This window comes from Lepus europaeus, chromosome 16 (assembly GCF_033115175.1).
Source record: "Lepus europaeus isolate LE1 chromosome 16, mLepTim1.pri, whole genome shotgun sequence".
Classification (NCBI taxonomy): domain Eukaryota; kingdom Metazoa; phylum Chordata; class Mammalia; order Lagomorpha; family Leporidae; genus Lepus; species Lepus europaeus.
This window is the reverse complement of record NC_084842.1, coordinates 8,281,044-8,303,474: the sequence shown is the minus strand read 5'-3', so window position 1 is coordinate 8,303,474 and position 22,431 is coordinate 8,281,044. Positions and strand designations below refer to the sequence as shown.

Below are 22,431 nucleotides of genomic sequence, written 5' to 3'. Positions count from 1 at the left end.
TTAGGAAATCTGATTTTTGTTAAATATTGGGTTGTTCTAACCCGCTTCAAGCTCCCTTCAATTTACCATATTCCACACTCCAGAATGATGCAGCATTCAGGGCAATGAGGGTGTGCACTAAGGGGCAGAACAGAGTTGGCTTTAAAAACTGTGGCGGCCATTGGAGGGTGAACCAACAGCAAAAAGGAAGACCTTTCTCTCTCTCACTGTCCACTCTGCCTGTCAAAAAAAAAAAAAACAAAAAAACAACAACAACAACAAAAAAAAAAACAAAACGAAAAACCAAAGCAGTGTTGTGTTCCCCACGCAGTTGGGGAACAACGTGGAGTGGGAGCTCCTGCTGGGCCAGTCTTTCCTTGCTGCAGTGTGGGTCTAGCTCTAGCTCACTGCCACTTCCACTGTCTGGCAGAGAGCATTTGCTGAGTAACATCTGTTACTCTACCCTTCCTGTGGTAAGGTGTGAGTGCAAGTAGTAATGAGACTAAAATTTCTAAATCTACCTAATATTAAGATGATAAAAGCTTTAGTTGCCTGAGAGAGGATAACATAACTGAAAAAGGTGGAGTGTGTGTGTATGTGAGATTTTTCTCAACAGATAGTAAAGACTACATTCGTAGGTAGATAATTCTAGAAATATAAGATGTGATACTATCATGGTTGTTGTGAAAAACACTTTCGCGTGGAAGTTGGCCTTTTATTTTAACATACTTTCACCTTGATGTTTTAACAGGTGATAAGATTAATGATTAGAGGTTTATTTTTAACAAATCCATACACTAACAGCACTAAAACAAGGAACCACATTTTTTTTTTTTTTTTTTTTTTGACAGGCAGAGTGGATAGTGAGAGAGACAGAGAAAGGTCTTCCTTTTTGCCGTTGGTTCACCCTCCAATGGCTGCTGCGGCCGGCGCATCTCGCTGGTCCGAAGCCAGGAGCCAGGTGCTTCTCCTGGTCTCCCATGCGGGTGCAGGGCCCAAGCACTTGGGCCATCCTCCACTGCACTCCCGGGCCATAGCAAAGAGCTGGCCTGGAAGAGGGGCAACCGGGACTAGAACCCGGTGTGGCGGTGCCGCAAGGTGGAGGATTAGCCTGTTAAGCCACGGCGCTGGCCGAACCACATCTTCAAATGGTTTCAGGGCCTTTTGGTCTACAATACTGTATTGTACTGTCTGATTATACTAGAACTGGACTAAATAGCACCTCCTCTCAGATGGCGTTTGCCAGACGGTTGTGGATGTGTGGATGTGTAGCATCCAAGCAAGAAGGGGAAATATCCAGATCACATCATGCAAATGCTTGCCTTGTGTTCTAGGCCAGCATAGTGTTACCTTTCTCATGGTAATAAACAGAAACGGCCCTGTCTGGGAGAGTGATGTGTCAGGTGTGACTGGAGGAATGTGAAATTGTGAATGGTAAAAGTGGCTTACTGAAGTATGGAGGAAAGGGTGTATAAAATACACATGGAAGATTAAGTGGTAACATTTTAGAAGTCAAGGATCTTACAGTAGTTCATCGAGGGTGGGCCTCTATCTTGGTGATCAAGTTAGCAGTTGGGACACACAAGTTCCATATTGGAGTGTCTGGCACGGGGTGAGAGTGCTGGTGGTGCCCAGCTCTTGCTCCCGATCCCAGCTTCCTGCTGGTGTGGATCCTGGGAGGCCGTTATGATGGCTTAAGTAATTAGGTTCTTGCAACCCACTTGGAAAACCTGGATTGGTTCTGGTCTCCTGGGCCATTATGGGAATTTGGGAGGTGAGCTGGTAGATGGGGGATCTATGTCCCTTTCCCCTTTTCTCCCATCTCCTGAATTAATAGATAGCAATGCTGATTATTTCAGTATATAAAAAGTATATATGCTTCGGCAACACATATACTAAAATTGGAACAATACAGAAAAGATTAGCGTGGTCCTAGCATAAGGACGACACACAAATTTGAAGTGTTCCATATTTTTAAAAAATTAAGTAAAATTACAATTTTTTTCTAAGGTATTTTTTAAAGATGCCATTGCATGGCCGGCGCCGCGGCTCACTAGGCTAATCCTCCGCCTTGCGGCGCTGGCACACTGGATTCTAGTCCCGGTCAGGGCACCGATCCTGTCCCGGTTGCCCCTCTTCCAGGCCAGCTCTCTGCTGTGGCCAGGGAGTGCAGTGGAGGATGGCCCAAGTGCTTGGGCCCTGCACCCCAAGGGAGACCAGGAGAAGCACCTGGCTCCTGTCATCGGATCAGCGCAGCGCGTCTACCGCGGCGGCCATTGGAGGGTGAACCAATGGCAAAAGGAAGACCTTTCTCTCTGTCTCTCTCTCACTGTCCACTCTGCCTGTCAAAAAAAAAAAAAAAAAAAAAAGCCATTGCAGACACCAACTTGCTTTTGAAATACATTACTAATTCCTCAATCTGTATAGCTTTCCAAATACCTAAAATTTTATGTATGTGCTTTTGTTCTGGGCTCGGTCATAAAACAAGATTAGTCTTTTAATTTGTACATGACTGTAGTTTAAAGCCATAATGCAATGAGTTTTCATCAATGTGTGTCTCTAAGAATTATCAAACTTATTTTCTGTTGGTTTTTCTTTTATCTTTTATTTAAAGATCTACTTATTTGAAAGGCAGAGTGAGAGAGCGGTCTCCCATCTGCTGGTTCATTCCCCAATTGGCTGCAGTGGCCAGTGCTGTGCCAATCCGAAGCCAGGAGCTTCTTTCAGGTCTCCCACATGGGTGCAGGGGCCCAAGGGCTTGGGCCATCCTTTACTGCTATCCCAGGCCATAGCAGAGAGCTGGATCGGAAGTGGAGCAGCCCGGACTCAAACCGGCACCTATATTTAATGCCGGGGCTGCAGGCAGCAGCTTTACCTGCTATGCCACAGCATTGGCCCCTACTTTTTTTTTTCTCCTTGAAAGGCAGAGATGGACATTGACTCTATCTGCTGGTTTACTTTGCAGCTGCTAGGGCTGGGCCAAATCAAAGCCAGTAGCCCAGAACACAGTCCAGGTCTCCTGGGTTGGTGGCAGGAACTCAAGTGATCATGATCTGCTGTCTCCAAGACTGCTAGTGGAAGCTGGAATGGAAATGGAACCAAGGCTCAAATGTAGGCACTCCAATATGGGGTGTGGGTGTCATAAGCGCCTTAACTCTTCCAAATGGCCACCCCTCTATAACCTAGTTTTTAAAGAAATGGGGAAAAGCACAAAATAGAACTCCTTGCCAAAGAAATGTGTTCTGTGAGGCTTCTGAAAGTAGCTGGGAAAGTTCTCATTCCTTCACCTGGGTAGACCTGAGAGACAAGCCTGTGTCTCCCTCCATCTTGGGACCAGAAGTTGCAGCACTTATTTGTCAGCAGCTTGCATCAGGAAATTTCCAAAGACGTCTCCCTTAGAAAAGTGATCAAGAGGCTCACAGGTTTCCTCAGCATGAGGTATGTGGGTGGGAGGCAAATATTTGACTTGCTTTAAAGAAATAATGTCAAATCAAGATCTGTCATTTCTTTTCACCCTAGAGCAAAAAAAAGCCCCATCTGTCTTCTGGTGTTTAGTGGCTAACCTGAGATGCACATCAGTTTCTGGGGTAGTTGGCATGAAAGTGGGCTCCACCAGGTCAGGTGCTTCAGTTGAGGCAGTCATTCAGCCAAATAATTGTCAAGATAAGAGCTGGCCTGTGCTGTGGCTCACTAGGCTAATCCTCCGCCTGCGGCGCCGGCACCCCGGTTCTAGTCCTGGTCGGGGCGCCGGATTCTGACCCGGTTGCCCCTCTTCCAGTCCAGCTCTCTGCTGTGGCCCGGGAGTGCAGTGGAGGATGGCCCAAGTGCTCAGGCCTGCACCCACATGGGAGACCAGGAGAAGCTCTTGGCTTCGGATCAGTGCAGTGCGGTGGCCATGGCAGCCATTTGTCGGGGGGGAGGGTGAACCAATGGAAGGAAGACCTTTCTCCCTGCCTCTCACTGTCTAACTCTGCCTGTCAAAAAAGCTATAATGTGTGAATACCTGTGTGTGTGTGTGTGTGTTTGATGCATTAGCAGGATGTCATGCATCATATCAAACTTACATCATTAGGGTTTTATGACATTAATTTAATTGGGGTTAATAATACTTAAATATGAGATGTTGTCCTCCTCTTAACTGAGTTCTAGTACAGGTTGAGTATCTTAAATGCTGGGATGTTACATTTTTTGAGCATTATAGCTTGGGTTTCCAGTTTTTGGAGAGGTGATGCTGTTCTCCTGCTTGTCCCTCCGTGGTAGCTCGCGTCTAACCCCCAGCCTCCGTCTTGTCTCGCTACCTTTCTTCTCAACACTTCCCTCCCAATTAAGCAGTGTGGCAGTGGGGAAGCTCAACACTGTGCCCTTCAATATGTCACCATTTTCTCTGGTTCTTCTTGCAGTTGTAAAATGAGAAGAAATGACTAACTTATCTTTACCACCCCTTCCTGATTTAACATTCTGCGATGCTGCCTTGTTGTCGGCACCACTTATTCACCATATTTTTATCATTTCATGAAGCATTTCGTGGCATTTTAAACATGTATCGGAATCTTCCATGAAGGGATGATACTGTAAACGTGCAATTTGCAGGACAAGTTAATAGGGCTCCAGGCATGACACTGCTAATCCTTGGCTTCAGTGTCTTCATAATCCAACAAAAAGACATCGAATTTTATGTTTTGATGATTGTGAAGGAAGTGGTTTAAAATGAATGCAAGTGTGTGTGTGCGACTCCAGCCACAGAAGTGGGTTGACTGCAAAAGAACTTACGGAGCTGGTAAGTCTCCATCACTGCTTGTTACTGTGCATTAGATGTGTGAGCTCACTCTTATTAGTTTTTTCTTTATTTGAGAAGTAGAAAGAAGGAGAAGGCAAGAATGCACACTGCTGTCCACTGTTTCACTTCCTAAATGCCCACCATGGGTGTGCCACTGGGCTGTTCCAGACTGAGTCTGGGAGCTAGGGTCCCACGCCAGGGTGCTTGACGGGGATCCAATTTCTCGAGCCAGTACTGGTTGCATCAGAGTCTTCATTATAGCAGGAAGCAGGCATCGGGAACAGGCATCAAACCAGGCAGTTCAAATGTGGGATGCAAATGTCTTAACCATTGGGCTAAATGCCTGCCTTGAGTTTGTCTCAACAAGCAACTAGGTATATAAGTTCATATTGAATTTCAATATTTGAAGTCTTAAATGAATAAAACACCTTGGTTCAAAATTCATAAGATAAAGCACTCAACCTTCCAGTTTGTTTCAAATCAATGACTTGTATTTTGTGAAGAGATTTAAAGGATCAGGGAGCCGGTTGGTCTCATTTCCAGTAATTGCCTTTGAGCTCTGCACATATAATGCTTTCTCTGGGTCTGTAGAATACCATTGTCTAATAGGAGAAGATATAAAACATTGAGGTGGGCTTTGGTTTACCGCTTCATAAGCATTAATTGGATGACTGAGCTTCTGCGTCCCTCTATTTCTCATTGGCAAAGGCAAATCCTAGAGTTGGTGAAAACCGCCCTCAAATTTCGAGACCCAGGTGCAGGTCTGCCCGTGAAGTGGCTTGCCCGACTTCCAGAGGTCACGTCTGCCCACATCTGCCCAGGAGTGCAGGGCTTCATTTTCTCGGCGTTGTCCTTGCCCCGTTCCTTTGCAGGCTTACGATAACAGAAGCAATCAATAGAGGCACCAAGGAATTTGAAAGAGTGATTCCAGAAAACTAAAGACTATTGATCATCTACCCTTGTGTTGAAGGATGTTTGCCTTTTGTTTTAAATGTTTATATTTTTCAAAATATCTTTGAAGTAAGATGGATTTATTTTCCCCTTTGGCTCTGTTCTGAATCGCTGAACACTGGGGCTATGATTTGAGTTATTCAAGTTAGTTCAGTGTAGCAGAACTAACTAACATTGTAAAAAGGCTTGCATTTAGATTTGTGTTTGGGTGAAAATTAGGGTGCATCTTCAGCTTTGGTTCCCATTCCTTGACTTTTGTAACCTCAATAAAATTTGCTCTGTATGAATATATATTGTCCCTTGATGCTCTCAAAATAATCATTAAAAATGCCAGTAGTTAAGATGCTGCTTGCGATGCCCGGGTCCCATATTGGGGTGTGTAGGTTCAAGTCCTGGCTTGTCTTATTTCAGCTTCTGGTGTGCATCCTGGGAGACAGCATGTGATGGTTCAAATACTTGGTTCCCTGCCACCCCGGTGTGAAACTTAGATTGAGTTCCAGGCTCCTGGATTAGGACTGACCCAGCCTCAGATGTTGGAGACATTTGGTGAATGAACTAGTAGATGCCAGATCTCTATTTGTTTCTCTCTGCCTTTCAAGTAAAGTAAGTAGGAATAAAATTATTCATGGAAAGAACATTCACTTCATTTCCACTAATACTATGTGGTGTTATTGTCATGAGTTGAAATAATGGACCTTATACCAAAGAAATTATCTTGGAGAAATATTTACCACATAGCTACTGACTTTCCTTTTTTTTTTTTTTTTAAATTTTGACAGAGTTAGACAGCGAGAGAAAGGTTTTCCTCCTGTTTCACTCCGCAGATGGCCGCAACGGCCGGAGCTGCACTGATCTGAAGCCAGGAGCCAGGTGCATCCTCCTGGTCTCCCATGCCGGTGCAGGACCCAAGCACTTGGGCCATCCTCCACTGCACTCCTGGGCCACAGCAGAGAGCTGGCCTGGAAAAGGAGCAACCGGGACTAGAACTAGCATCCACGTGGGATGCCGGCACCACAGGCAGAAGATTAACCTAGTGAGCCATGGCGCTGACCCTGCCGCTAACTCTTAAAATGCAAACATTTATTTCAAAGGCAAAGTGTCAGGAAGAGACAGAGAAAGATCTTCCATCCAGTGGTTCACTTCTAATAGCTGTAACAGCAAGGTTTGGGTCAGGCCAAAGCCAGGCTCCAAGAACTGTTCCTTGCCTCAGACAGGTGGCAGAGGCCTACACACTTGGGTCATCTGCTACCTTCCCAGTTGCATTAGCAAGGAGCTAGACTGGAAGTAGAGCAGCCAGGACTTGAACTGGCACTCTGACATGGGATGCCAGGGTCACAAGCAATGGCTTAACCCACTACAATGCCAGCCCCACGTAGCCACCAATTCATATTACAATATATTATTTCCATTTTGTTCAACACTTACACCTGGGTTTTCACACTAGTGCTATGGTAGGAATTTCCAGTTCGAGGGCCAGCCAGCCTGTCGATGAATGTGTCACTTCAGTGGACGCAGTGGCTGGGCACTTAGCACCAGGCTGAGCAGATTTTTAATGTGTGCTGCTTTGAAGAACGCTTTTGATGTAGGCAGTGACATGTTGATACTGACAGCCATGAACCTCAGCAAAGACAGCGACAAGATTTATTTTGCAAGCGTTAGTTGCTGCTACTCAGACAGGGCCTGTTTTCCTTATGTTAGGTGCTTCCTGCATCCTGGATGGCTGTAACAACTTGTGAAGAGCCATCCCTGTAGCCAGACTGTAGCTCATACACTCTGGAATCTGATTCCTGTCGATGCCATCTTGTTGGGAAAGGGTTAGACACATGGGTTGTGGCAAACTTCGGATTTTTGGAGCTTAGGTATCAATAGTCAGGGTTTGGCTATTTTTAGCAATTATCAATGATGTATCTTGCTGCTGAAAGTGTTTTTTTTTTTTTTTTTTTTAATTTGAAAGTTGGAGTTACACAGAAAAGGAGAGGCAGAGAGAGAGGTCTCCCATCCACTGGTTCACTCCTCAATTGGCTGCAACGGCTGGAGCTGTGCCAATCAAAGCCAGGAGCTTCTTCAAGGTCTTCCCATGTGGGTGCAGGGGAACAAGGACTTGGGCCATCTTCTACTGCTTTCCCAGGCCATAGCAGAGAGCTGGATCGGAAGTGGAGCAGCCAGGACTCGAACTGGTGCCCAAATGGGATGCCGGCACTGCCAGCAGTGGCTTTACCAGCCACGTCACAGTGCCAGCCCCTGGTTTGAGTTCAAATCAACACATTCCTGGGCATTTCCCAAAGCCATTTCTCAGCTTCCAGAGGCAAACATCTGTCTAGTATTGTCACCCAACATTAAGTAAGAAAATGATACTTGGGCGCTTTGTGTGCGGATAGTCGCTGCTTTTAAGCTTAAAATTTCTAGTAATTACACTATTTAAACAGTTATATTGAAATAGATTAAAAGCTGATACCCCAGCCTCTGTCTCTTTGAGTCAATGTCAGTGGGAGAACTCAGCATTTTTATTTTCTTAATTTCAAGGTGATTCTAAGTTTTAGAACCAAAGCCATTGACTTACTAACCTTAAAATATTTACTTACTTGAAAAGAATAGTGAGGGAGAGACGGTTCTTCCATCCAGTGGTTCACTCCCCAAATGGCTACCACAACCAGGTCTAGGCCAGGCAAAGTCAGGAACCAAGACTTCCACTCTGGTCTCCCACATGAATGGCAGGAGCCCAAGTACTTGGACCATCTACTGCTGCCTTTCCAGAGAGCAGGGAGCTAGATTGGAATTGGGACTTGACCTGGTGCTCTGAGAAGGGATTATAGCATCGCAAGCTGTGCAAGCAGTGGCTTAACCCACTCTACCATAACTCTGGACCCTGAGCCTGAGAGTGATTTTTCTTTTTTTTTTTTTTTTAAACGTGGATTTATTTGAAACTTAGTTATTGGGGGTGGGGTGGCCCAGAGAATGATCCTCCATCTGCTGGTTTACTCCCCAGATAGCCACAACGGCCAGCACTGGGCCAGGCAAAAGCCAGGGGCTTCATCTGGATCCCCTACTAGGGTGGCAGGGGCACAAACATTTGGACCATCTTCTGCTGCTTTTCCCAGACCATTAGAAGGGAGTGGGTCAAAGTGGAGCAGCCAGGACACAAACCAGTGCCCATATCAGATGCTGGCATTGCAGACGGAGGCTTTACAGCTATGCTGCAACCTTGGCCCCAAGAGACCTTGATTTAATGGTAAATGGAAAAGCTGAGTTTTTGGGGGAGGGATTTAGAGAGCACACTAGAAAATCCCTGTCCAGGAAAAGGTATATGGGATGAAAGTGACCACGTATGATTTCACATCTCCTCCCCATCAGATGTTATCTGTCCTTGTGGGATCTTGGATGAGTTGGATGATTGAAACTGAATGCTGGTATACCTCACTTCAGCCCTGGGGAGCTAGACTTGTCTTGTTAGTGTGAAGAATGACATGAATAAAAGGAATGCGATGAAGCGAGAAACACTGCAATACAAGGGAGGAGACCTTGAAGACCGTGTGTTTGGAGGTGGTGTCTTATGTTTATCCTCTGGACAAGAGTGCAGGGCCCACAAATGGAGATTGGTTATTCTTTTAACCCTCATCTGATGTCTCTTAGGCCCTGAATGTAAGTAGTAAGTAATTATATTCATGACTGGATTATTATCTTTGGTCAAGTCTTAGTATTTGAAGGAGGTATAGTTGTACGTTCTCTTAAAGTTACAACCAAGTCCCAGTCCCGGTCACCACCCGTTGATTAAGTTGACAGTGACAGCTCGCACGCTTGTGTCACTTGGAAATTCTTCCTAAAGCATGTTAAATATTGAGCATCCCTAATCTTAACATTTGAAATATTCTGGAAATCTGAAACACTTCTGTTCAAGAAATTTGGATGAGGGATATTCTACCTGTTTGAGTACCCTGTTCACAACTGCTTTATTAGTCTGTGAAATCAATTTAAACTCAATCACTGTGGGCTCATCCTGTGAGGCCCACCCTGTAGGGATGGTGGGGTGATGGCGTTCTTTGCCAATAAGCACTAGAGACAAGTTATGGTGAACAGGTCCATTTATTAACAGTTGGGCACAAGTTTTTATAGGGCAGGCAAAGGGGAGTAGCTAGCTCAGAGTAGCAACTCTAATTCTATAGGATAAAGCAGATACTGGAGCTTCTGCTTTTCCAATCAGCTTGAAGGTTGCATAGCCTAGGTAGCCTTCCTGGTCTTATGGATCTGGGCCACACCCAGGAGCTGTTTACCTATTGACAATTACGAGGCCTTTGAACAGGAAGTGGGAGTGGGGCAGATGTGCCTGGGGCCTCTGCTGCCTGCCAGCAGTCAGGTCATATGTGGGTCCCAGTGTGCTGAGCCCCGACCAGGTTCTTTGCCGGGAGGCATGGTGTGGCGTGCCCTCTCAACCTACTCTTCTGTGGGCTAGGCACAGTCTGCCAGCCAGGCACAGGATCACCCACCACACTTTGCGGTTCATTAATTGTTGCCTATTAATACAGCGTTTAAGTATCAAATTAAAATGCTTATCTGTGACCTATTGGGCTCAGAAGTAAAATTTTTTCTAACACCTGTGACTTATCTCTGAGAGGACTTAAGGAAGCTTATAGAAATTTGAAATAGCAGATATGTTTGTTTTGGTACAAAAAATTTGACATCAATTCAAGATTACATTCACAGAATTCATAAAGTATGTTACGTAAAGACTGAGTAGAATTCAAAAATTCGGGGCACCAAAGTAAATTTGCCTTTTAATTGCATTCTCTGACTGCTTTGAGGTATCCTGGTGTGTTTTATGGGTTCATGATTCAAGGAGTAATCATCTTTGAATTTTGTGCTGCTTTTGTTCTTAAAATTTAAGAAATACACACACATAAATATAGTTTACTTTCGCTTCTTCTAGCCTGTAGTTTATTTTTCCCCAGAGATTAGGTTTCATCAGTGTTATTACGTGCACTATAGTTGATTTGTGTCCATGAAGTACAATATTTGATCATGACTCTACTATAATTTACCTACTCATTTTGTCAGTGAAATTAGATGATTTTTTGAAAAAACATGTAAAAGGAACAAATCTCGCATATTTCATACGTTTAGCGTTAAGACCATAAGGACAGTTCTCATCCTCCTCTGCCTCCTTACCTCCCTCCCACCTTTTCGCCTCCTTTTTAATTTTTCTTTTAATGTTTACAATGATATACATTCAAGTTACTTTATGATCTCAAACTTAACTCTACACCAAATAGTTCAAGTAGTAGACACAGCACAAGGATAATTCATGCACATGTCTAACAGTACACATTCTAAAGTGCTTCTTGTATTTGAGAATAGAGTACTTAGAGCACAAACATGCTAACTTTTCTGCGTGCTGCTGACCAATCTTCAGAAAGTAGGAATTCCTGTCATTTCACATTGGCCAATATTTGACATTTCTAGGCCTAGAGATTTCTGCTAATTTAGTAGCTATTGCATGCTTGCTTCTGTATAGACTTAACTTTCATAGTCTTGATTACTGATGAAATTAAACACCTTTTCATATGTTTCATTGCCATGTGTATTTCGTAAGGTATTTCTTTCCCTTTATTGAATTACTGGAATTGTGTATATGTATGTCCTTATTGTGTATATTTCTTCCAATTTAAGGCTCTTTTTTTTCTCCCTTGTTTTAGATACTCTTAAAGTAGGATTATTTATGGCATTTTCTCATGAACCGAATCTTTTATTTTTGTTATCAGTTTACTCATTTTTTGCTTAGCTCTTTTGTGCCATGCTCAGGAAATTCTAATTAAATTTCATTAAAGATACTCTCCTGTATTTTCTTCTAAAATCTTACATTTTAGTCTTTCATATTTATGCCTTTAATCCATCTGGAATGGATTTTTTTTTTTCCTGCAGAGTTTGAGTTAGGGATTTAATTTCATTCTTTCATGTGCATGAACAGTTGTCTTGGCACCGTTTTCTGAGGAGTCCCCTCCTTTTTCTAGTGATCTGCAAAGTCACCTTTGTAATTTATGAAAGTTTCATGTATGCATGAGAATTTTCCAGCCTGGCATTAAGTGTTGTTCAAAAGAGTACCAGAAAGCTGTTCTGATTTTATTTGCTGCTGTCCCCTTCAGATACCCTCTGCTGTGTTGGACTCTGCTGTGGCTCAAAACTGTCCTACAGCTTCCTTTGTCTTAGGCATTTTCTGCTTTCTTAGGCCTCTTACATTCTGCCCTGTGCCATTGCTCTAGGCTTATTTCTCTTTTGCTCCTTGTTATGTCATAAAGCTGTAAAAGCAGATAGGACGTTTGGTTTATCTTTACCTTCAAACATAATATATCTTTTTAAAAACAGATATTTAATAAACCATTGACTTGGGATTGAAATGATCTTAGAAATTATCCAACTATTGTGACTGTATTTGGCCACCAGTGACTAAGATCTTACAGTTATGATATTAAAGTTTACGCAGTTTGTTGGGTGTCTTGTTTTTCTCTTTTGGAACTTATTTCTGGAAACTTCTCACTATCCATTCCATGAGCAAATGACTAAACCAGTATGTTGTCCAGGATTATGAACTGATAGGAAAGTGCTGAACACAGGCAAAGAGACATGTGCATGTCAGGCCCAAGACCTTTAGATTTGCTGAGTCTGTTACAAAGGCTGGTGTGCACTGGACATCCAAGCCCTCGATGTTTCCCAAGCACACTGAGTGACAGCTGTGTGCCTTTGTTCATGCCCCTGGTTGAACACCACAATTTTCATGCACCACTATCCATGTCTTCCTTACCACCAGAGAGCAATGCCTGCTTGTTAAATGCTGTATCTTCATACTGTAGCAATCAATCATATTTTAACTTTTTATAGGTCTCCTTCATGCTTGATTGCCTCTCTGAGGTCACAGATTCATTTACTTTTTTGACATGTAAAAGTTTATTTGAAAGTCAGTTACACAGAGGGAGAGACGGAGGTCTTCCATCTACTGGTTTACTCCCCAGATGGCTTCAGTGGCTGGGACTGGGCCAAACTGAAGCCAGGAGCAAAGAACTTCATTCGGGTCTCCATGGGTGGCAGAAGCCCAGTCACAGGGGCCATCTTCTGCTTTCCCAGGCCATTAGCAGGGATCATGTCTCTCCAACACATAGCATAGAGATACGTTTGATTGAAATTGGGTTCTCTGGGGCCAGCACTGTGGCACAGTGGGTTAACACCCTGGCTTTAAGCGCCAGCATCCCATATGGGCGCCGGTTTGAGACCCGGCTGCTCCACTTCCTGTCCAGCTCTCTGCTATGGCCTGGGGAAAGCAGAAGATGGCCCAAGTCCCTGCACCCACGTGGGAGACCAGGAAGGAGCTCCTGGCTTTGGATCAGCACAGCTCCAGCCGTTGAGGCCATCTGGGGAGTGAACCATTGGATGGAAGACCTCCCTCCCTCTCTCTCTCCCTCTCCCTCTCTCCCCCCCTTCTCTCTCTCTGCCTCTCCTCTCTCTGTGTAACTGACTTTCAAATAAATCTTTAAAAAAAAATTGGGTTCTCAAGATGTTATAAGTGAAAACATCAAACAAGTAAAACCACTAGAACTGTAATGAGCTGATGAATGTGATCCGTCACTTTTCCATTTAGAGGTATATTTAGGGGAAGTTATTTTTCTGCCTCTACTTAATAAAATGTAAAACCCTACGAGAAAGACTCACTTTGAAAATGTTATCTGCTATCACAGTAGTCAAAATTAGTGAAAAGAACTCGGTACAAAGATTCAAAAGTCTGTGTGCTAGACAAAAGCTATGGGCGTTTTGACAAGCTATGGACAAGGGAACTTAAGTTCTCTCCTGAGGATATGTTTCCTAAATATCTGGGCTCAGGGTCGTCCCACCAAAGGGGTCGGACAGTTGGAAAGAATGAAGATAAAGACGGGCACTAGCTGCAACAACCTTTTCTCCACAGCGTGGCCTGGGAACAGCACCCTGAGGTGATGGCGATGTTGGGGTGAGCATTTGGAGAGAGGGTACGATGGGAGCGCTTTTATGGGGTCAGGAAGGTGGGCTCTCGATGCCTATTGTACCTGACTGGTTGACTTCTTCCAGGCAAGAGGACGCTGGTCAGTGAATCAGCAAGGGTAGGGGTAGAACTTAGCAGCTGAGCCTGTGGTCTCCACCCTGTCACTAAATGATTAGATTAGTATAGTACAGGTGCCCAGGTGAACATTATCTCCAAATAACGTTTTTATAAACGTGTTATAAAAACGTGCTCATTAGAAGCTTGGAAATAGGTGCTTAAGAGAACAAAATTCATCAATAGATGATGCGGACACATTGCATCTCGGGAAAGTCTTCAGGTGAAAGTGACTCTGTTGGTCTCTGCGCCCCCCCATTCTCCGCCTTTGCAAAAGAGGAACGTCCAGTTAGCAAGGCTAACATGCTTGAGCTCATGGGTGTTTTCACCAGGTTCACTTCTAGGAAAGAGAGGCTAAGCATCTATTTTGTTTTTTTTTGCTTTACATCATAAGTATCTGCTAATTTTCAATTTTCAGCATAATTATTTTAATTGTGCTGTCTAGTTCTCAAATATATTGGAGCCTTTGCTTTAATACTTTTATTTTTAACCCATGCATAAAATTGTACATACTTATGGGGTATTTCATGTTTTAATATAGTATATTTGTGCAATTTTCAAATCAAGGAAAACAAATATATCTCAAACATTTAATACTTTTATGGTGAAACCATTCTTTTTAAAGAAAAACAATGTTATTTATTGTTACCCTAGTAGGCAAGAGAATGCTAGAAGTTATTGCTCCTATCTAACTATAACTTAGTGTCTGTTAGTAAGCCTCTCCCCAGCACTCCCTCCCTGTACTACTCCTAGTAGAATGGTTACCATTCTACTCTTTACTCCAGGAGATCAACTTTTTTAGATTACACATATGAGTGAGATCACACAGTGCTTGTCTTTTGTGTGCTTGGTTTTTCAGTTAACATAGTGACTTCCAGTTTTATCAGTGTTGCAAATGACAGGATTTCATCTTTTTATGACCGATTAGTATTCCATTGTGTACATTCATTCTGCATTTTCTGTATCCATTCTTCAGTAAATGGACACTGTTTGTTCTTGGCTCTTGTGAATAGGGCCACAAATAAACATGGTAAATGTCTCTTAGATAAAGTGATTTCCTGTCCCCTTGGATTTACATCAAATAGTGGGACTGTTGGATCATATACTTCTACTTGGTTTTTTTTTTTTTTAAAGCTGTATTTATTTGAAAGGAAGAGAAAAGGAGAAAGATTTTTTTCCATCTGGTTCATTCCCCAAATGTCCCCTCTCCAGCCCCCAGCAGGTGTGACTGTGCCATGTCAACCCGAGTCCAGGAGTAAGGAACTCTGGGTCTTCCATGTGGAGGCAGACTCCAGGGGTTGGGAATGTGCATTAGTAGGAAGATGGATTGGAAGCAGACTGGACTTGAACTTACACTCCAATATGGGATGTTGGTATGCAGGCAATGGCTTAATCACTGTGCCACAATTCCCAGCCTTATTTTCAGTTTTCGGGCGAAGCTCGGTACTCCTCTCTATAATGACTATGGTAAGTTACGTCACCACCAGCAGTGTGTTAGCCTTCTGTTCTCTCTGCTTCCCCACCAGCTCTTATCTTTTGTCTTTTTGCCAATAACTGGAATGAGATGATACCTTATTGTGGTTTTGATTTATATTTCCCAGATTATTGATGTTGGATATATTCCCATGTACCTGTTGCTCACTTGTATCTCTTCCTTTGCAAAATGTGTTTATCTATGCATTTTAAATTAAATGGCTTCTTTTCTCTCTCAGTTCCTTATAGGCTGGCTGTTAACCCTTGTCAGAGGTATAGTTGGCAAATATTTTCTCCCATTCCGTTCTGTTAACTGCTGTGTTCAAAGCTGTTTAGTTTGAAATTTGTTTTTACTTTTGTTTAATATGCTGATAGGGTCTGTCTGATCCAAAAGTTTCCTTGCCATTCCAATGTCCTGAATTATTTCTATGTCATAGTTTGATAGATTCAGGTCTTATATTTAGGTCTTTAATAGCATTTTTGAGTGTTTTAAGATTTGAGCAGAGTTAGAGACGGGTATCTTCCATCTCCTGGTTCAATCCTCAAGTGAATACAATGATGGGGGATGGGCCATGCTGAAGCCAGGAGCCTGGAATTCCATCCAAGTCTCCCACCTGGGTGGCAGGGGTCCAAACAATTGGACCATCTACTACTGCTTTCCTGGTTGGATTAGCAGGGAGCTGGATGAGAAGTGAAGCAGTCTGGACTTGAACCAGGGCTCATGTGGGATGCTGGCATCATGGGTGGCAGCTTAATCCACTACAAAGTCAGCCACTTAAGTTGATTTTTGTATGTGATTAGAGACAGGATCTAGTTTTATTCTTCTGCATGTAGATACCCAATTTCTCAAGCACCTTTATTCAAAAGACCATATTTTTCTCCAATACATGTTCTTAGCAACTTTGTCAAAGATCAGTTGAATGGAGATGTGTGGGTTTACTTCTAGGCTGTCCATTGTATCTATTTTTTATGCTTGTACCATGGTGTTTTAAAGTCAATAATACGTTTTGGTTTCTTTTTGCTCAATTTTATTTTGACTCTTCAGAGTCTTTCATGGTTGCATTCAAATTTTAGGAGTGTCTTTTCTAGTTCTGTGAAAAATACCTTTGGTAGTTTAGGGATTGCATTGAATTTCTAACTTCGGACAGTATGGACATTTTAGTGGTATGGATTCTTCCAACTGAACATGAGATGTGTTTTTCCATCTCTTTGTATCCTCTTCAGTTTCATTTATTGATACTTTATGGTTATCACCTTAGACTCTTCACCTCTTTGGTTAGATTTATTCCTCCATATCTTTTAAGCCACTGGAAATGGGACTGCTACTTGATTTCTTTTTCAGAGAATGCTACTGGTTTTTGAGTATTGACTTTGTTACTGTCTTGGTGAATTCATTTATTCTAATAGTTTTTTTTTGATGGGGTCTATATGGCTATACATACAAGATAATGTCATGTGCAAACAGTGACAATTGGACTTTATCCTTTCCAATTTGGATGTTCATTTTTTCTCTTGCCTAATTGTTCAAGATTTTGTGTACTATGTTAAATGTTGAAAGTGGGTATTTTTGTTCTAAATCTTGGAAATAAAAGCCTTTAGCTTTTCCCTATTCAGTACGTTGTTAGTTGTTTGTGTGTTGTATGGTTTTTAATCATGTTGACAAATTCCTGTTCTACCCAATTTGTTCAGAGTTTTTATCCTGAAGGGATATTGCAACTTATAAAATGTCTTTTATACGTATATTGAAAGGATCATAAGACTTAAATATTTAATTTGAAAGGTAGAGTGACAGATGCCTACAACAGCTGGGACTGAGCCAGGAACCCCATCTGGGTCTCATATGGGTGGAAGGGACCCAAGGACTTGAGCTGTCATCTGCTGCCTCCCAGGCTGCTCATTCCCAAGAAGCTAGATCAAAAGTGGAATCAGGCACTTTGATACGGGATACAGGCATCCAAAGCAGAGCTTAACCTCCAGCATGACCATGTCTGCCTTGATTGAGTTCTGTCCTTTATTCTGTTGGTGTATTGTATCATATTTATTAGTTTGTATATGTTGAACCATATTTGTATCCCTAGAATAAATCCCACTTAAGCATGATGAATCATCTTTTTAATGAGCTGTTGGATTTCGTTGCTAGTATTTGGTTAAGGATTTTTCCGTCTATGTTCATCAAAGTTACTGGCTTGTTTTATTTTGCTGTTGTGTCCTTGTCTAGCTTTGGTGTTAGGGTAGTGCTGTCTTCACAGAATGAGTTTAGAATAATTTTTTCCTCTTCTATTTTTTGCTATAATTTAAGAATTGTTTTTTCTTTGGTTGAATTCAGCAGTGAATCCATCTGGTTCTAGCATTCTTAATCATAATTCAGTCTCATTACTGGTTATTGCTTGTTTTTGTATTCAATGCATATTTCTTCATGATTCAATCTCAGATTTATGTCCAGCAACTTGTTTATTTCTTGTAGGATAACAAGTTTATGGATGTGTAACTGTTCCTAATCTCTAGTGACCCTTGGTATTTCTGTAGTATCAGTTGTAATGTCTCCTTTGTCTATGGTTTTGAGAATTTTTCTTTTTTGTCTTTTAAATGACTTTAAAAGCTCTGCATTTCTTTCATATCTAATTTTTTAATATTCTTCTTTCATTTTGTTCTATCTTGCCACACATCAATAGGCTTGAAATTTGTTTTTAGCCTATGTGTTGGTTGATGTAAACTTTTTTCAGTACTCCTATAAAAACATCAATAGGTCTTGATATTGTGTTTTTATTTTCATTTGTTTAACAAATTTTTAATTTTTGTTGATTTCTTCTTTGATCCATTGGTTATTCAGGAGTAAGTTTAATTTCCATGTATTTGGTTTATGAAGTTTTCTTAATTTCTAGTTATTATCAGTAAATATAGTCGTAATAGCTTCAATTTTATAAAATCTGTTAATTTGCTACGTGACCTCCCTTACGACTGTTAGAGATGGCCGTGCTGTTAGAAACATGCATTTTCTGCAGTTGTTGACTGGAGTATCTTATGGAAGTCTGGATCCAGCTGATGCAGGGTGACATTTAATTCTGTTTTTCTGTCGTGGTGATCTGTCCATTGGTGAAAGTGGGATGCTAAAGTCAAATATTTTGTGTATTCTATGACGTGTTCAGTAACATGCCATGGCTAGTGGGACACCCAACATTATAGTAATTCAAGATCACCAGCAGCAAGCTCTTCAGAGACGTTTGACAGTAAAGCTTTGTGTTAAGTGAGTTAAACAAAAACTGAAGTCATGTTTTTTTCTATCAGGACGAGGATGGGGTGTGACTGGATTACTATCTTGATATTCACAGTAAGGTTTTGCCTTTGACGGTGGTGTTCTTGGTTGCTTGCTTGCTTTTAAACTTCTCCCAGGACAAATTTTAAAGGTTGGTTTTCCTGTTCCTGCTGTGTTATCATGTATGAATCTTGGGTCAACATCTAAATGAATCAGACTTTGGCTAAAATGAGCTCTTTGACCCGTTGCAGACATAGATAAACTGGGATGCATTTACCTAGATCTAATACTTGGTGCTCGTATATGGAAACAGGCTGAGTTGTACCGAAGCCGAACACCTAAGTAGCTGAGAGCAATGCTATCATTAAATATACAGTAACATTCTGTATTTGTTCTTGGAGTTGGGTAGGGATAATTACATGGAATTTTCATAGGAAAGTTAATTGTTTAGAGCAACAAGTCTTTGCCATATTTCCCTTTTTCAACTGACTTATTGATAACAGTGCATAGGAAGTGATGGACATACATAATAAAACGAAAACTGTACTTTTTGTCAATTAGTGACTTCACCTGATAGTTTCAGTTATCTATCCCTCCTCCTCATTCTTTCCCCCAGGCAAAGGACTTAGCTCCATATTGAAAGCTTCTATGATTCTTAATCTGCAAAAGGAATTTTTCGTGTGTGTGTGTGAGTTGTACTAGAGCTTTGTAGTTATCTATGTAATAACTTGAATGTTCCTTATTAAAGCACCTTGACGACTGGACCCTTTTCCCCCTGAAACCTTATTATTTGGCACATTTTATTAAATCATGGAATAAATGAATAGATGAGTGGATGCTTACCAGCTATAATGAGTGTTTGTATTAACTATGCCCTGACATAATTACATACAGTAGTGTGTATGCCTTACATATGTTACTTATAGAACTAGATGCTTAGTGTGCATATGCCTTAATTTTTGTAGTGTTCTCTACCATGGACATGACTATGTGTTTTACAAAAAGGAAACTGTAACTCCCTGTAGTTCCCCAGGTCTGTGTCTCCAGTGAGCTCCAGAGCAGGATTTCAACACAGAATGGAATCACTTCTCAATTCTTCCATGGTATCACATCATGTTACTTTCTAATCTTATGAAGCAGATGAGCTTGAGTTTCCAGGATTCTGTGTATATAATTCCTACTCCTTGTAGAGCCAGCCATTGTTTTCCAAGATGGCATTTCCCAGCTGCCTCTTAGTTACCGAATGATTGCTTAACTCCCGTTAAGCAGATACGAGGGGTCTTCCAAAAGGTTATAGCAAAATGTGCATTATGAAAAATTTCAAATTGTTTTTGTACTAAAACTTCTAATCCATCTTCATGTGAACTTTCTGAAGCTCCCCCGTATATGTGGAAATCTACCTCTTTGGTTCTGTTTGGTCACTGTCTGTGGCATATAGGGTTTATAGATTGAAATATTTCCTGGCACACAACTGTCCATGAGCACAGCTCTTCAGAAATCTAAGCAGCACAGAAATGCTGGAACCTGGTTCCCTGGAGCACTGAACTTGGGTTAGGGCCCAGCCCCTGCCAGGCTAAGTGTTTGACCATTCCCGTACATCCAGAGGACTGGGTTTAAAATTGCAATAGTGAGACCTCTTCCATGGATGTGTCATCACATACGATGTGACCTTGCTTTGAGCAAAGACTTTGCATGTGTTGACGTACAAGTTGATAATAGTTGGTAGCATCTATGATAGGCCAAGTTATCACCTTGGGTGAAATTGGTAACCTGCATTTCCAGCTAGGCTGCATAGTCTGAAACCCACAAAAAGTAGGTGGTATTGGAGAAGAGCAATTAATGTGAATTTAATACTCATGTGCCATGTTGTCCCAGTTACAGGCCTTATTTGATTTAGCCTCAAAAGGAGGAAATGGAAATTGCAGAGAAGAAAATAAACCCAGAAGACATTAACTGTTGATAACAGATTTTAAGTGATGGGGCTCAATTTTATTTTTTTAAATGCACTCCACTTTTACTGAGTAAATTGATTGCGTGCATATGTCTTAGTCTGCTCCTGCTGCTATAACAAAGTGACTTAAGGTAATTTATAAATAATACAAATTTATTAAAGTTCTGGTGACTTGCTGTAGCTAAGATTCAGGCATCAGTAGAGTCAGCGTGTGGTGAGGGATGCCCTCTGCCTCGTATGAGGAGCTGAAGGGACTTTTGCCTTGTCCTTACTTGGTGTGTGGGCAGCATTGGGACAAAGTCACTCCCACACATCCTTTTACATCACAGTTGATCCTATACATGAGGTTTCCACCTACCCCTACTAAAGGCCTCACCCATTAATGCATCATAGTGGGGATTAAGTTTTAGAGTATGAATTTTGGAGGGATACAGAATGTTTAGGACCTAGTAGTAGTGTTCTGTTTTTGAAGGAGGCAGTGAAAAGTGTTATGAAAGTGCATGTTGTAGGGCATTGGACTACCTGAGTTAGAATACAGTGTCTTGTACTTAATAGCTGTGGAGCCAGAGGAAAATTACTTAAGCTCTCTGTTTTAGTTTCATCTATAAAATGGGTATCTGGCACTTCCAGGCATTAAGATCAGGTGAACTAATATATGCAAAATACTTAAGACAACTCTAGGACATAGTATGTTGCCACTGCTGTTACTGTATTATCTAAGATCCTTCAGTCTAGTGAGGGATCTTATTTGGATCCTAACCATGGGCCTGGGGAGAAATGATAAGCGCTATGTCCTTTCCAGTGAGCTAAAATGGAGACAGGAAAATTAAAGAGTCCATGTTGTAGAAAAAGGAGAAAGGAAAACACTGCAGGGGGCTATGGCAGTGCATCCAAACAAGTTCCTGGAATCTTGGAAGTGGGAGTTGACCCAGAGGAAGTGAAACCTGAACTGAGTGATGCATTTTGAAAGGATTACGCAAGGAAGGGTTTGGGGCCAAAGGGGTTTTGAGGCAGCACCCTATCTTAAAGACCTTCCCAAGGATGTGGAAGTCCACTTGTATTAGACAGGACCTTATGTTCCACAGAGAAAGGAAATGAATAGATGTCCCTGGGAGAGGGGACTCTTGGTGTGTTCTGACGTGTTAGAGTTCAAAATACTCTAGGAAAAGTAATGGAGTGTGGACGGCAAAGGGAGGCAGAGGCAGTATGTGGGAGGCTGGCCTGTGGACTGGTGGAAGCATCCCCACACCAAAGGGACATCTTCAGAGCCACGAGAGCAGGTGGTTGGCCGTCCAGGGCTGATCAGGATGGGTGGAATCGCAGATTTTGCCCGCTTGACGGTACTAGCCTGGCTTAAACCTCCGTTGTGGTCACAGCAGTTTGGAAAAGACATGGTGGCATCAACGGCAGACACCATGCAGATCAGAGTGGAGGCTGTAGCACAGCGTGGCGGTTTCCAGCTGCAGCCGGTGGAGCTCCATCTGTATGGCGCTAGGTGTGCCAGCTACTCCCCATCTCGTCAGTTCATTTTCTGCCTTTTCCAAGTGTGCACTTAGGCCGACTGACTCACTTTTTTCCCTCCTCTGTGAAATAGAGGAGTGCTCTTTAGCACTTTACCCTTTGAAAATATAAAAATCACTCAAGGGCTTTCATATTTTCAAAGGGCAGAAGCAACTTTAGTGAGAAAGAAGAGAGCAAAAAAGCTGATGGATCTTTTTTTAAGTGCTGTAATGAAAACATGCAGAAGACATCTTGAGCCTCTGTGTGTGTGTGTGGATGCTGGAATAAAGGTGCTTTGGGTGGGGAGGGCTGGAGCGCACAGAAGCTGCACAGTCAGAGGGAAACAGTTTGCAGCCCAGATTTTCCTCCTCCTCCTCTTTAGCTCACTGGAGAGCCACAGTGCTTATCACTTGTCCTCAGGCCCGTGTTAGGATACA

At 42.2% G+C, this 22,431-nt stretch overlaps 1 protein-coding gene and 1 non-coding gene across 3 annotated transcripts in view; both read left to right on the top strand.

Annotated features, from left to right (window-relative positions):
• Window positions 1–22,431, top strand: part of UNC5D (unc-5 netrin receptor D) — a 564,017-nt gene that overhangs the window by 6,507 nt on the left and 535,079 nt on the right. The gene's annotated exons all lie outside the window — the stretch shown is intronic.
• Window positions 1,853–1,955, top strand: LOC133775550 (U6 spliceosomal RNA). The gene has a single exon (XR_009868278.1). It is a non-coding gene; the product is annotated as a U6 spliceosomal RNA (small nuclear RNA).